Source organism: Hemitrygon akajei, chromosome 18 (genome assembly GCF_048418815.1).
Source record: "Hemitrygon akajei chromosome 18, sHemAka1.3, whole genome shotgun sequence".
NCBI classification, from domain to species: domain Eukaryota; kingdom Metazoa; phylum Chordata; class Chondrichthyes; order Myliobatiformes; family Dasyatidae; genus Hemitrygon; species Hemitrygon akajei.
In genome coordinates, this window is record NC_133141.1 from 399,670 (window position 1) to 412,430 (window position 12,761).

Genomic DNA, 12,761 nt, shown 5'->3' on the forward strand with positions numbered 1-12,761 from the left:
TTTGGCTCCTCTGTCAAGACTAACTGCAGAGAATTGTGGACACAGCTCAGCACATCATGGAAACTGACCAACCCTTTATAGACCATGAGACCATAAGACCAAAAGCATCTGGCCCATCTAGTCTGCTCTGCCATTCAATCATGGCTGATCCTTTATTTTCCCTTCTCAGCCCCACTCCCTGGCTTTCGCCCCATAACCTTTGATGCCATGTCCAATCAAGAACCTATCAAGCTCTGCCTTAAGTACACCCAACAACCTGGCCTCCATAGCTGCATGTGGCAACAAATTCACCACCCTCTGCCCAAAGCAATTTCTCCACATCTCTGCTTTAAAAAGGCACCCCTCTATCCTGAGGCTGTGCCCTCTTGTCCTTGACTCCCCCACCATGGGAAACATACGTTCCATATCCACTCTGTCTAGGCCTTTTGACATTTGAAAGATTTCAATGAGATTCCCCCCCCCCCCCACCCCCGCATCCTTATAAATTCCAACAAGTACAGACTGAGGGCCTCCAAACGTTCTTCATATGAAGATCCTTTCATTCATCTTTGTGAACTCAGCCTTTTTTCCTTGGAGTGACGGAGGATGAGAGGTGACCTGATAAAGGTGTATAAGATGATGAGAGGCATTGATTATGTGGATAGTCAGAGGCTTTTTCCCAGGGCTAAAATGGCTAGCACAAGAGGGCACAGTTTTAAGGTGCTTGGAAGTAGGTACAGAGGAGATGTCAGAGGTTTGCTAAGGCTTCTGGGAGAGCTTAAACTAGAATTGTTGGGGGGTGGGAACAGAACTGAAAAGACTGGGGAAGAGGAGGTTAGCTCACAAATAGAGGGAGGATAGGCAGGTGATAGGGAAGGGATGCGCTCAGACCGAAGGCTTGAGATGTGTCTACTTTAATGCAAGGAGTGTTGTGAACAAAGCAGATGAGCTTACGTGGATCAGGACTTGGCGATATGATGTGCTGGCAATTACAGAGACTTGGATGGCTCAGGGACAGGATTGATTACTTCAAGTGCCAGGTTAGATGTTTCAGAAAGGACAGGGAGGGAGGCAAAAGAGGTGGGGGCATGGCACTGTTGATCAGAGATAGTGTCACAGCTTCAGAAAAGGTGGACGCCATGGAGGGATTGTCTATGGAGTCTCTGTGGGTGGAGGTTAGGTATAGGAAGGGGTCAATAACTTTACTGGGTGTTTTTTCATAGCCTACCTAATAGTAACAGGGATATCAAGGAGCAGATAAGGAAACAGATCCTGGAAAAGTGTAATAATAAGAGTTGTCGTGATGGGAGATTTTAATTTCCCAAATATCAAATCCCCACAGAGCGAGGGGTTTAGATGGGGTGGAGTTTGTTAGGTGTGTTTAGGAAGTTTTCTTGACACAGTATGTAGATAAGCCTACAAGAGGAGAGGCTATACTTGATTTGCTATTGGGAAACAAACCTGGTCAGGTGTCAGGTCTCTCAGTGGAAGAGCATTTTGGAGATAGTGACCATAATTCTATTTCCTTTACCATAGCATTGGAGAGAGATAAGAACAGACAAGTTAGACAAGCGTTTAATTGGAGGAAAGGGAATTATGAGCCTATCAGGCAGGAAATTGAATGCTTAAATTGGAAACAGATGTTCCCCGTGGCAAATATTCAGGGGATATTTGAGTAGAGTTCTGTATAGGTACGTTCCAATCAGACAGGGAAGTTATGGTAGGGTACAAGAAATGTGGTGTACAAAGGCTGTAATAAATCTAGTCAAGAAGAAAAGAAAAGCTTACAGAAGGTTCAGAGAGCTAGGTAATGTTAGAGATCTAGAAGATTATAAGCCTACTAGGAAGGAGCTTAAGAAGGAAATCAGGAGAGCTCGAAGGGGCCATGAGAAGACCTTGGCAGGCAGAACTAAGGAAAACCCCAAGGCATTCTACAAGTATATGAAGAGCAAGAGGATAAGACGTGAAGGAATAGGACCTATCAAGTGTGACAGTGGGAAAGTGTGCATGGAACCGGAAGAAATAGCAAAGGTACTTAACGAATACTTTACTTCAGTATTCACTATGCAAAAGGATCTTAGTGATTGTAGTGATGACTTGCAGCAGACTGAAAAGCTTGAGCATGTAGATATTAAGAAAGAGGATGTGCTGGAGCTTTTGGAAAGCATCAACTTGGATAAGTCGCCGGGACCAGACGAAATGTACCTCAGGCTACTGTGGGAGGCAAAGGAGGAGATTGCTGAACCTCTGGCACTGATTTTTGAATCACGAATGAGGATGGGAGAGGTTCAGGAGGATTGGAGGATTGCGGATGTTGTTCCTTTATTCAAGAAAGGAAGTAGAGATAGCCCAGGAAATTATAGACCAGTGAGTCTTACCTCAGTGGTTGGTAAGTTGATGGAGAAGATCCTGGAGAGGCAGGATTTATGAACATTTGGAGAGGTATAGTATGATTAGGAATAGTCAGCATAGCTTTGTAAAGGGCAGGTCGTGCCTTACAAGCATGATTGAATTTTATGAGGATGTGACTAAACACATTGATGAAGGAAGAGCAGTAGATGTAGTGTATATGGATTTCAGCAAGGCATTTGATAAGGTACCCCATGCAAGGCTTATTGAGAAAGTAAAGAGACATGGGATCCAAGGGGACATTGCTTTATGGATCCAGAACTGGCTTGCCCACAGAAGGCAAAGAGTGGTTGTAAGTGGGTCATATTCTGCATGGAGGTTGGTCACCAGTGGAGTGCCTCAGGGATCTGTTCTGGGACCCTTACTCTTCATGATTTTTATAAATGACCTGGATGAGGAAGTGGAGGGATGGGGTAGTAAGTTTGCTGATGACACAAAGGAAGGAGGTGTTGTGGATAGTGTGGAGGGTTGTCAGAAGTTACAGCAGGTCATTGATAGGATGCAAAACTGGGCTGAGAAGTAGCAGATGGAGTTCAACCCAGATAAGTGTAAAATGGTTCATTTTGGTAGTTCAAATATGATGGCAGAATATAGTATTAATGGTAAGACTCTTGGCAGTGTGGAGGATCAGAGGGATATTGGGGTCGGAGTCCATAGGACGCTCAAAGCAGCAGCGCAGGTTGACTGTGTTTAAGAAGGCATATGGTATATTGGCCTTCATTAATCATGGAATTGAATTTAGGAGCCGAGAGGTAATGTTGCAACTAAAAAGGACCCTAGTCAGACCCCACTTGGAGTACTGTGCTTGGTTCTGGTCACTTCACTACAGGAAGGACGTGGAAACCATAGAAAGGGTGCAGAGGAGATTTACAAGGATGTTGCCTGGATTGGGGAACATGCCTTATGAGAATAGGTTGAGTGAACTCGGCCTTTTATCCTTGGAGTGTCGGAGGATGAGAGGTGACCTAATAGAGGTGTATAAGATGATGAGAGGCATTGATCGTGTGGATAGTCAGAGGCTTTTTCCCAGGGCTGAAATGATTGCCACAAGAGGACGCAGTTTTAAGGTGCTGGGGAGTAGGTACAGAGGAGATGTTAGGGGTAAGTTTTTTACTCAGAGAATGGTGAGTGCGTGGAATGGGCTGCCAGCACCAGTAGTGGAGGTGGTTACGATAGGGTCTTTTAAGAGGCTTGGACCTTAGACCTTAGACATGGACCTTAGTAAAATAGAGGGCTGTAGGTAAGCCTAGTAATTTCTAAGGTAGGGATGTGTTCAGCACAACTTTGTGGGCCAAAGGGCCTGTATTGTGCTGTAGGTTTTCTATGTTTCTATGTAAGTTTTTTTTATGCAAAGAGTGGAATGGGCTGCCGGTGGCAGTGGTAGAGGCGGAAACAATAGGGTCTGTAGTGTTCTCGTGCAGGTGTAGAAACTCTGAAGTTAAACCAAAGTCAATGAGACAGTATCGCAGTAAGATTAACCATTTACTGTTCACTCTTCCACATTAACGTATGGTGAAAACTGTTGATAAAACAATACAAAATATATACTGTATTTTTTTCCTTCTTGGCATCACATTTACATCATAACTACTTGTAAAAGTAAAACTACAACAAACTATATTACATTAAAGTCTCATTAAAGTACAACATACAGTCAGAATCTACCTATGCCATCAACAACTTTAAATACACTTCAACACAAACTATCCAGCAACACTTTCAATAGCACAAGAAAATAAACTTTATCAACCATCATTACTTTTAACAGAATCAGCGTTAACATTTTTACTTCAACATATCGATTGTCATATGAACTTACGGCGTCGCTTCTATGATGTTTCTTAGTGCATAGAATGAAACTTTTCTCACTCTGATCCTGCATACTCAAGCACCCCCCCCCCCTTCCCATTTCTCCAAACTGGTGGGGACGTGGCGAAACCGGGTGTGACATCATCGCATGCCGCAATACATCACAGACAATGAATTTACTTTCAACAACCTTAACTTTAACTAGAAAATAGTTACAAACAAATTACTAAAGCAAGAATGTGATAAAGCTAAACAAATGCCTTAAGGGCAACACACTCCCTGCCTGACCTTTGTAAGGTCACTATGAACATGATACAAAACTTTAGTCTCTAAGTCAGTCCTTAGGTAGAAGTAGAATGACTTCTGCAACTGGTCTTTGGTAAATTTTCACATCACCTTGGTCAGAAGTTTTCAACTCAACCTTCCTGACATGTCCATCCCTACTAGGGAATGTGGCAGTGATTCTGGTCATTGGCCAGCAGTTGTGTGCGATCTGCTTGTCCCTGAGCAGGACTAAATCTCCAACTTGAAGGTTCCTGCGAGGCTCTGTCCACTTTTGTCTGTGTTGCAACAAAGGTGGATATTCATGGCTCCAACGGAACCAGAACTGATTTGTGAGAGCCTGACCTGTCTCCACTGCTTTGTGTACAAATCCTTATCTGAGAAGTCCCCAGGTGGAGGGGGAACTCCTGCCTTCTGTGTAAGGAGCATTGATGGCAAAAGTATGAAGGGGCATTCCGGGTCGGAAGACACAGGTAGGAGTGGTTGGCAATTTATAATGGCTGTGACCTCTGCCGTTAGTGTGCACAGTACTTCGTGGGTCAGTCGGGTGCGTTGCTGCAGAAGCATTGAATCAAGGATCCTTCTGGGGATGCCAATCATCTGCTCCCATGTGCCTCCCTGGTGAGAGGCGTGTGGTGTATTGAATTTCCAGTTGCATCCCTGCTCACTGAGGTACCTTTGCACCGTTTTGTCCATCCCGAGCTCCTTGGACGCTCCAACAAAGTTTGTGCTGCAATCAGACCTTAACTGTTTTGCAGGGCCTCTTAGTGAAAAGAGGCACCTGAGAGCATTAATGCAGCTGGATGTACCTAAAGATTCGATTACCTCAATGTGCACCGCTCTCAAACTCATGCAGCTGAACATGATGGCTCATCGTTTGCTCTCTGCTTGCCCTCCTCTGGTACGTCTAGTGATGATAGTCCAGGGACCAAATACATCAAGCCCCACATATGTAAAAGGAGGGCAGGCATTGAGGCGTTCTGGTGGGAGGTCTGCCATACATTGAACTTCCAGCTTCCCTCACAGTTTCCGGCAGGATACACACCTGTGGAGTACTGAATTGATCAGTGTTTTACCTCCCAAGATCCACTGTCCTGCTCCTCTGATTGCTCCCTCCATCAGGTGATGGCCCTGATGCCTTACCTGTTCATGGTGATGGCGAGTGAGCAGTAAGGACACGTGGCTGTCTTTGGGCAGGATTACTGGGCTCTTTCCTGCAGCTGAATGGTGAAAGTGTATTAACCAGCCCCCAATGCAAATGAGATCGTTCTTCAGGATCAGGTTGAGTTTCCTCAAAGGGCTGTCCTTTGGTATTGGTTTATTAACTTGGAGGGCCGAAAACTCCCTTGCAAAAGCTGCTCTTTGAGTTGCTTTAAGAATGACGTCCTTTGCCTGGGCCAATTCGTCCGCAGTGCGAGGTAAGTCACATTTGTGCCATCCCTTGCATTTACTATTTCGGGATGAGTGTTTGTGGGATCTGGCCATGTGAATGAGGAACGCAAGTCCTCCCACTAAGGAATTCAAAGTGGAGAACCACTGAAAGCGTTCGGTGGTACGTATTGATTCTTCCAGGTAGGTGACACCAGTTTGTATTTGCAACCGAATTTCTGAGTCTCTTTCAGGTTCGATCAGCTCAAATATCTTGCTCGTTTGAGTTTTTTCTACTGGTGGAGCAAGTTTATTATCGTGCTCAGTTTGAGTGAAGACTGACTGTCCCAGTGTCTTCTCAGTTACTTTACTACACTTGTTAAAGCCTTGCCGTGCTTCCTTGAGACACATGAAGCTTGTGCAGGGTTGAAAAATTGAATGGCGGCCACTCTCTAGCACATTGGTCTTGAGCATATCAACTGTTGGTTTATGTACATTGCCAAGGCACACCTCTCCTATCACCACCCAGCCCAGATCCAGGCGTTGGGCAAAGGGGGCATCATGTGGTCCATTGACCTGCTGCCTGACCTTGTGCACCCTGAGCACATCTCTTTCGAGTAGCAGGAGTATTTCTGCTTTTGGATCCAGTTCTGGAATGTGCTTGGCAATGTGGTGGAGATGCAGCTGGTGTAGCACTGGGCTTGGCATTGGAATCTCGGTGCGGTTATTCAAGATTTCATTGCACTCCAAGAGCAGAGGGAGACAGATGACAACTTTACCATACAGCAACTCGAGCTGGAAGCCTTCTGCCTTCCTTCCATATGTTTCTACACTGCCTGAGCAAGTTCTAAGGTAGTATGGGAACTGAATACTCTCTACATTGAACAAGTCAAAGAACTCTGGTCTGACTAGTGAGCGATTGCTCTGGTTGTCCAGAATTACATAGGCTTTGATGGCCTTGTCTTTGGCTCCCTTAGGGTATACTTTAGTGAGGCAGATCTTTGAGCACGAACGATTTGACTGACCTTGACCGCAAACTTCTGTGCAGCTCGAGCTGACAACAGTTGTATTGGGGTGATCCTCTCCCTCCCCGCCGTCCTCTTGTGAGGGTGAAGGAGCTTTGTCAGTTTGCAGTAACGGGCCGGAGTGCATGGCCCCATTGTGATTAGTGCTGTTGCATTCCGAGCACTTCACGGGGAATGTACACTCTCTAGCAAGGTGAGAGGTAGAGGAATAGCATTTAAAACATATTTTTTTCTCCTTGAGAAGGGCCATTCACTCGTCAAAGGGTTTTTTCCTAAACATTCTGCATTTTTGAGGAGGTGGGGTTTGTTGTGCAATGGACAATTCTTGCTAGGGTCATTGTCAGTTGTGGAGACTTCAGTTTTATGCGCCGAAACAGGTTCATTGACGTTAAAATTATTCAAAGTGGATTTGACTGGCTTGTTGTGAATAGTACTGCTACCTTGACTCATGAAGCTAGGGTTGTTTCGCTTCTTCGCCTCCTTGCACACAAACCTAGTGAAATACTTAAAGGGAGGGAATCGACCACCATTCTCTTCCTTGTACTCTGAGCCAACAGACATCCACCTTTCCTGCAGCCCAAATGGAAGTTTATTCATGATTGGTGCAATTCCATATGAAGTATCTAGATACTACAGGCCAGTTAAATAGTCGTCTTCTTTAGCGCCTTCGATCTCCATGAGTAAATCTCCAAGTTCTCTTAATTTAGTGTGGTCTTCGGCTGACACCCTAGGAAAATTTTCCAGCCATCGAAATAGTGCCGTTTCAATAATTTCAGGGGCCGCATAGCACTCTCGAAGTCTCTCCCATGCTTTGTGTAAGGCTAGCTTGGGGTTGTTAATGTACACTGAACGTATGCGTCTCACCTGTTCACATGATTCTTTACCCAGCCATTTAGTCATAAGATCCAACTCTTGGATTGCTGTGAGCTGGACTCTGCTGGTTGCATTGGCGAATGAGGAGTACCATGCACGGTAATTTTCAGGCTTATCGTCAAACTGGTATAGTCCTGAAGTGACGAGATCTCGTCATGCTAAATACTGTGCCAAGGGTTCAACTGCCAGTGGCATGCTGGCTGGGGGAATATGTTGGCGGGCATATGACTGAGCGTGTGCATTCGTTATGGGATTTGCTGTTCTGACTTCAGCCTTTGCCTCTTCTCTCGCCAAATCTGGTAAGTTTGGCGTTGAGAAGTATTTGTCATCAGCCCTTTCATTCTTGAGTTCGTCACAAGGTTGCAAGTGTAAATTGACTTCCTCATGAAATGGGACGTTAGCAATTAAGTATGGAGAGGAAGAATGAGTCGTCAGGTCCATTTGAGATCAGACATATTCGCTAGTGCGTTCCAATCTGGTCCTTTCTGAAGTAGATTTTACTTCAACTAGAATGTGCATTTTTTCAGCGCTTTCTAATATTTCTGCTTCCACCCTGGCAGCATCGGCTTCTCGGCGTAGCGCCAGCACTTTTAACTCTGCTTCTATCCTTACCTTTGCCAACTGGTTTTTGGCTTCTCTGGCAGCCTCTTCCCTTTCTCTGGTAGCCCTTTCCATTTTCAGTTTTGCTTCCTGTTTGGCGTATGACGCTCGCACCTTGGCGGTTTCTGCTTTAGCTCTTGCGAGGGCAGCCTTATTTGCTGATGCCCTAATGCTCCTGGCGCTGGATGGCAACAACTTGACGCTTGATCGCGTGGCCATCATATCATTTGTTGAAACACCTGGTAATGCCACCTTTTCACTGTAGTGTTCTTGTGTAGGTGTAGAAACTCTAAACTAAACACCAAGTTTAACCGAAGTCAATGAGGCAGGATCGCAGTAAGATTAACCATTTACTGTTCACTCTTCCACATTAATGTATGGTGAAAACTGTTGATAAAACAATACAAAATATATACAGTATTTGTTTCCTTCTTGGAAACACATTTACATCATAAATACTTGTAAAAGTAAAACTACAACAAACTATATTACATTAAAGTCTCATTAAAGTACAAATGTTTGTACAACATACAGTCAGAATCTACCTACGCCATTAACAACTTTAAATACACTTCAACACAAACTATCCAGCAGCGCTTTCAATAGCACAAGAAAATAAACTTTATCAACCATCATTACTTTTAACAGCATCAGCGTTGACATTTTTACTTCAACATATCGATTGTCATATGAACTTATGGCGTTGCTTCTATGATGTTTCTTAGTGCGTAGAATGAAACTTTTCTCACGCTGATCCTGCATACTCAAGCACCCCCCCACCCCCCTTCCCATTTCTCCAAACTGGTGGGGACGTGGCGAAACCGGGTGTGACATCATCGCATGCCGCAATACATCACAGACAATGAATTTACTTTCAACAACCTTAACTTTAACTAGAAAATAGTTACAAACAATTTACTAAAGCAAGAATGTGATAAAGCTAAACAAATGCCTTAAGGGCAACACAGGGTCTTTTAAGAGACTCCTGGATGGCTACATAGAGCTTAGAAAAATAGAGGGCTGTGGGTAAAGCCTAGGTAATTCTAAGGTAGGGACATGTTCAGCACAGCTTTGTGGGCCGAAGGGCCTGTATTGTGCTGTAGGTTTTCTATGTTTCTATTTAGAAAACAGTCAACCCTTTCATTTCTCCTACCAAAGTTCATGCCCATACACTTCCCGATACTGTATTCCATTTATTATCTCTTTGCCCATTCTCCTAATCTGTCTGTCCTTCAGTAACCTCTCTATTTCCTGAAAACTACTTGCCCCTCCACCAATCTTCATACCATCTGTAAACTTTGCAACAAAGCCATCAATTTCATCATCAGAATCAGTAAAATGTAAAAAGTAATGTAAAAAGAATCAGTCCCAACATGGACCCCTGTAGAGCACCACTAGTCAACCACAGCCAGCCAGAAAAGGCTCCCTTTATTCCCACTCTTTGCCTCCTGCCAATCAACCACTGTTTTATCCATGCTAGAATCTTTCCTGTAATACAATGGGGTTGTAGTTTTTTAAGTAGTGTGGCAACTTGTCAAAGGCCTTCTGAAAATCCAAGTACACATCATCAACCTGATTTCCTTTGTCTATGCTGCTTGTTATTTCTTCAAAGAAATCCAACAGATTTGTCAGGCAAGATTTTCCCTTGAGGAAACCATACTGACTACGGCCTATATTATCATGTGCCTGCAAGTACCTTGAGACCTCATCCTTAATAATCGACTCCAACATCTTCCCAACCACGGAGGTCAGACTAACTGGCCTATAGTTTCCTTTCTTCTGCCTCTCCCCTTTCTTGAAGAGTGGAGTGACATTTACAATTTGCCAGTCTTCCAGAACCATTTCAGGATCTAGTAATTCTTCAAAGATCATTACTAATGCTTCCACAATCTCTTCAGCCACGTCTTACAGAAATCTGGAGTATAAACTGCATGGAGGTCAGTGACCAGTGGTGTTCCTCAAGGATCTGTTCTGGGACCCATCCTCTTTGTGATTTTTATAAATGACCTGGATGAAGTAGTAAAAGGGTGGGTTAGTAAGTTTGCTGATGACACAAAGGTTGGGAGTGTTGTGGATAGTGTGGAGGGCTGTCAGAGGTTACAGCGGGACATTGATAGGATGCAGAACTAGGCCGAGAAGTGGCAGATGGACTTCAACCCAGATAAGTGTGAAGTGGTTCATTTTAGTAGGTCCAATTTGAAGACAGAATATAGCATTAATGGTAAGACTCTTGGCATTGTGGAGGATCTGAGAGAACCTGGGGTCCATGTCGATAGGGCACTCAAAGCAGCTATGGAGGTTGACAGTTGCCTTCCTTCGGTTTTTAAAAGCTTCTCAATCCTCTAACTTCTCACTAATTTCTGCTCTATTATATGCCCTCTCTTTGGCTTTTATGTTGGTTTTCACTTCTCTTGTTAGCCATGTTGTGTCATCTTTCCTTTAGAATATGTCTTCCTCTTTGTGCTGTATATATCCTCTGCCTTCCACATTGCTTCCAGAAACTCCAGCCATTGCTGCTCTCCCATCATCCCCGCCAGAGTTCTTTTCCAATCAATTCTGGCCAGCTCCTCTCTCATGCCTTTCTAATTCTCTTTACTCCACTGTAATACTAATACATCTGACTTTAGCTTCTCCTCAAATTTCAGCATGAATTTCATCATATTATGATCACTTTCCCCTTTTACCTCAAGCTCTCTAACCAATTCTGGTTCATTGTGCAGCACCCAATCCAGAATAGCTGATCCTCCAGTGGCCTCATCATGGCAGAAGTGGAGGCCATGGACTGACATGCCAGAATGGGAAGTGGAATTAAAATGGGTGGCCATTGGGAGATCCCAATCTTTCTGAGGAATGGGGAGTAGGTACTCAGTGAATTGTTCTCCCAGTCTACATCAAGATTCACCAATGTACTGGAGTCTACACTGGAGTACTAGATTCAGTAGATGACCCCAACAACCTCACAGGTGAAGGGTTGCCTCACCTGGAAGGATTGTTTGGGGGCCTGAATGAAAAAGTTTGAGTGTGTTGCTTGGACTTCCAGCATCTGCAGATTTTCTCTTGTTTATGACAATACCTTTACCTTTATCCCTGTATTCAGCCTTTTCAATTTTGTACACTTTTTATATTGCAACTCATCCTGTTGACTGCAATTTTGCCCTATCAACATGCTCTCCTCACTACATATTGCCTGTTTGTAAACTAGTTACCTCATCTTCAGCACTATCATTCCACTTTCCTACGATACTTCTTGCTTTGAAATACAGGGAGCTCAGGAACTGTCCTAGCACTCTGGTTCCCAACCCTCTGTAACTCTAGTTTAAACCCCACTGTGCAGCATTAACAAACCTTCCTGCTATGATGTTAACCCCCCCCCCCCCCTCCAGTTCAGGTGCAAACCATCCCTTCTGTACAGGTCCCTCCTTCCCTAGGGGAGAGCCCAATGATCCAAAAAATCTTACGCATTTCCTCCAACACCAATTCCTTAGCCACATATTAAACTGTATAATCTTCCTAGTTCTGACCTCACTAGTACGTAGCATGGGTAGCAATCCTGAGATCATAACCCTGGTGATCCTGCCCTTTAACCTAGCACCTAACTCCGTGAACTCCCTATGCAGAATCTTGACGCTCATCCTACCTCTGTCATTGGTACCCTACATGGACCATGACTTCTGTCTGTTCACCCGCCCACTTGAGAATGCTGAGGACTCGATCTGAGATGTCCCGGGCCCTGGCACCCTGGAGGCAACATACCATTCAGGAATCTTGTTCTCGCCCACAGAACCTCTATCTGTTCTCCTATCTATCAAATCTCCAATCACCACAGCGTGCCTCTTCTCCCCCTTCCCTTCTGAGTCACAGAGGCAGAGTCAGCACCAGAGACCCAACCACTGTGACTCTCCTCTGTTAGGTCAACTCCCCCAACAGTATCCAAATGATTTACCTGTTGTTGATGTGGGTGGCCACAGGAGTACTCTGTGCTGATTCCTTAACCCTTTTCCCCTTCCTGACTTGTCACCCAGTTTCCTGTATCCAGCACCTCAGGTGTAACTACCCCTCTATCTATCACCCCTCAGCCTCCCAAATGATCCAGAGTTCATCCAGTTCCAACTCCTTAACGTGGTTTGTTAGAAGCTGCTGCTGGATGCACTTCTTGTGGTTGTAGATGTCTTGTGGGATGTCTTCCCACATACCACAAGAGAAGTATTTCACTATCCTGCCTGGCGTCTCTACTGTCCTAACTAGCTGAGCAGATATAAAGAAGAGCAGGAAAAAAACTTGAGCTTTGCTTTCCTTTGCTTTCTCTGAACAAAGCCTCAAAGAGCTAAAGCTATAAGATCACTCTAGCTATGTACACTCGAATGATGGCCACTGCAATGTTGGAGGTTGCACTTGCCTTCCTTTAATTTGCTCTTA

At 44.5% G+C, this 12,761-nt stretch overlaps 1 protein-coding gene across 5 annotated transcripts in view; it reads left to right on the forward strand.

Moving 5' to 3' along the window:
• adam11 (ADAM metallopeptidase domain 11) overlaps positions 1 to 12,761 on the forward strand; it is a 376,715-nt gene that overhangs the window by 301,991 nt on the left and 61,963 nt on the right. The gene's annotated exons all lie outside the window — the stretch shown is intronic.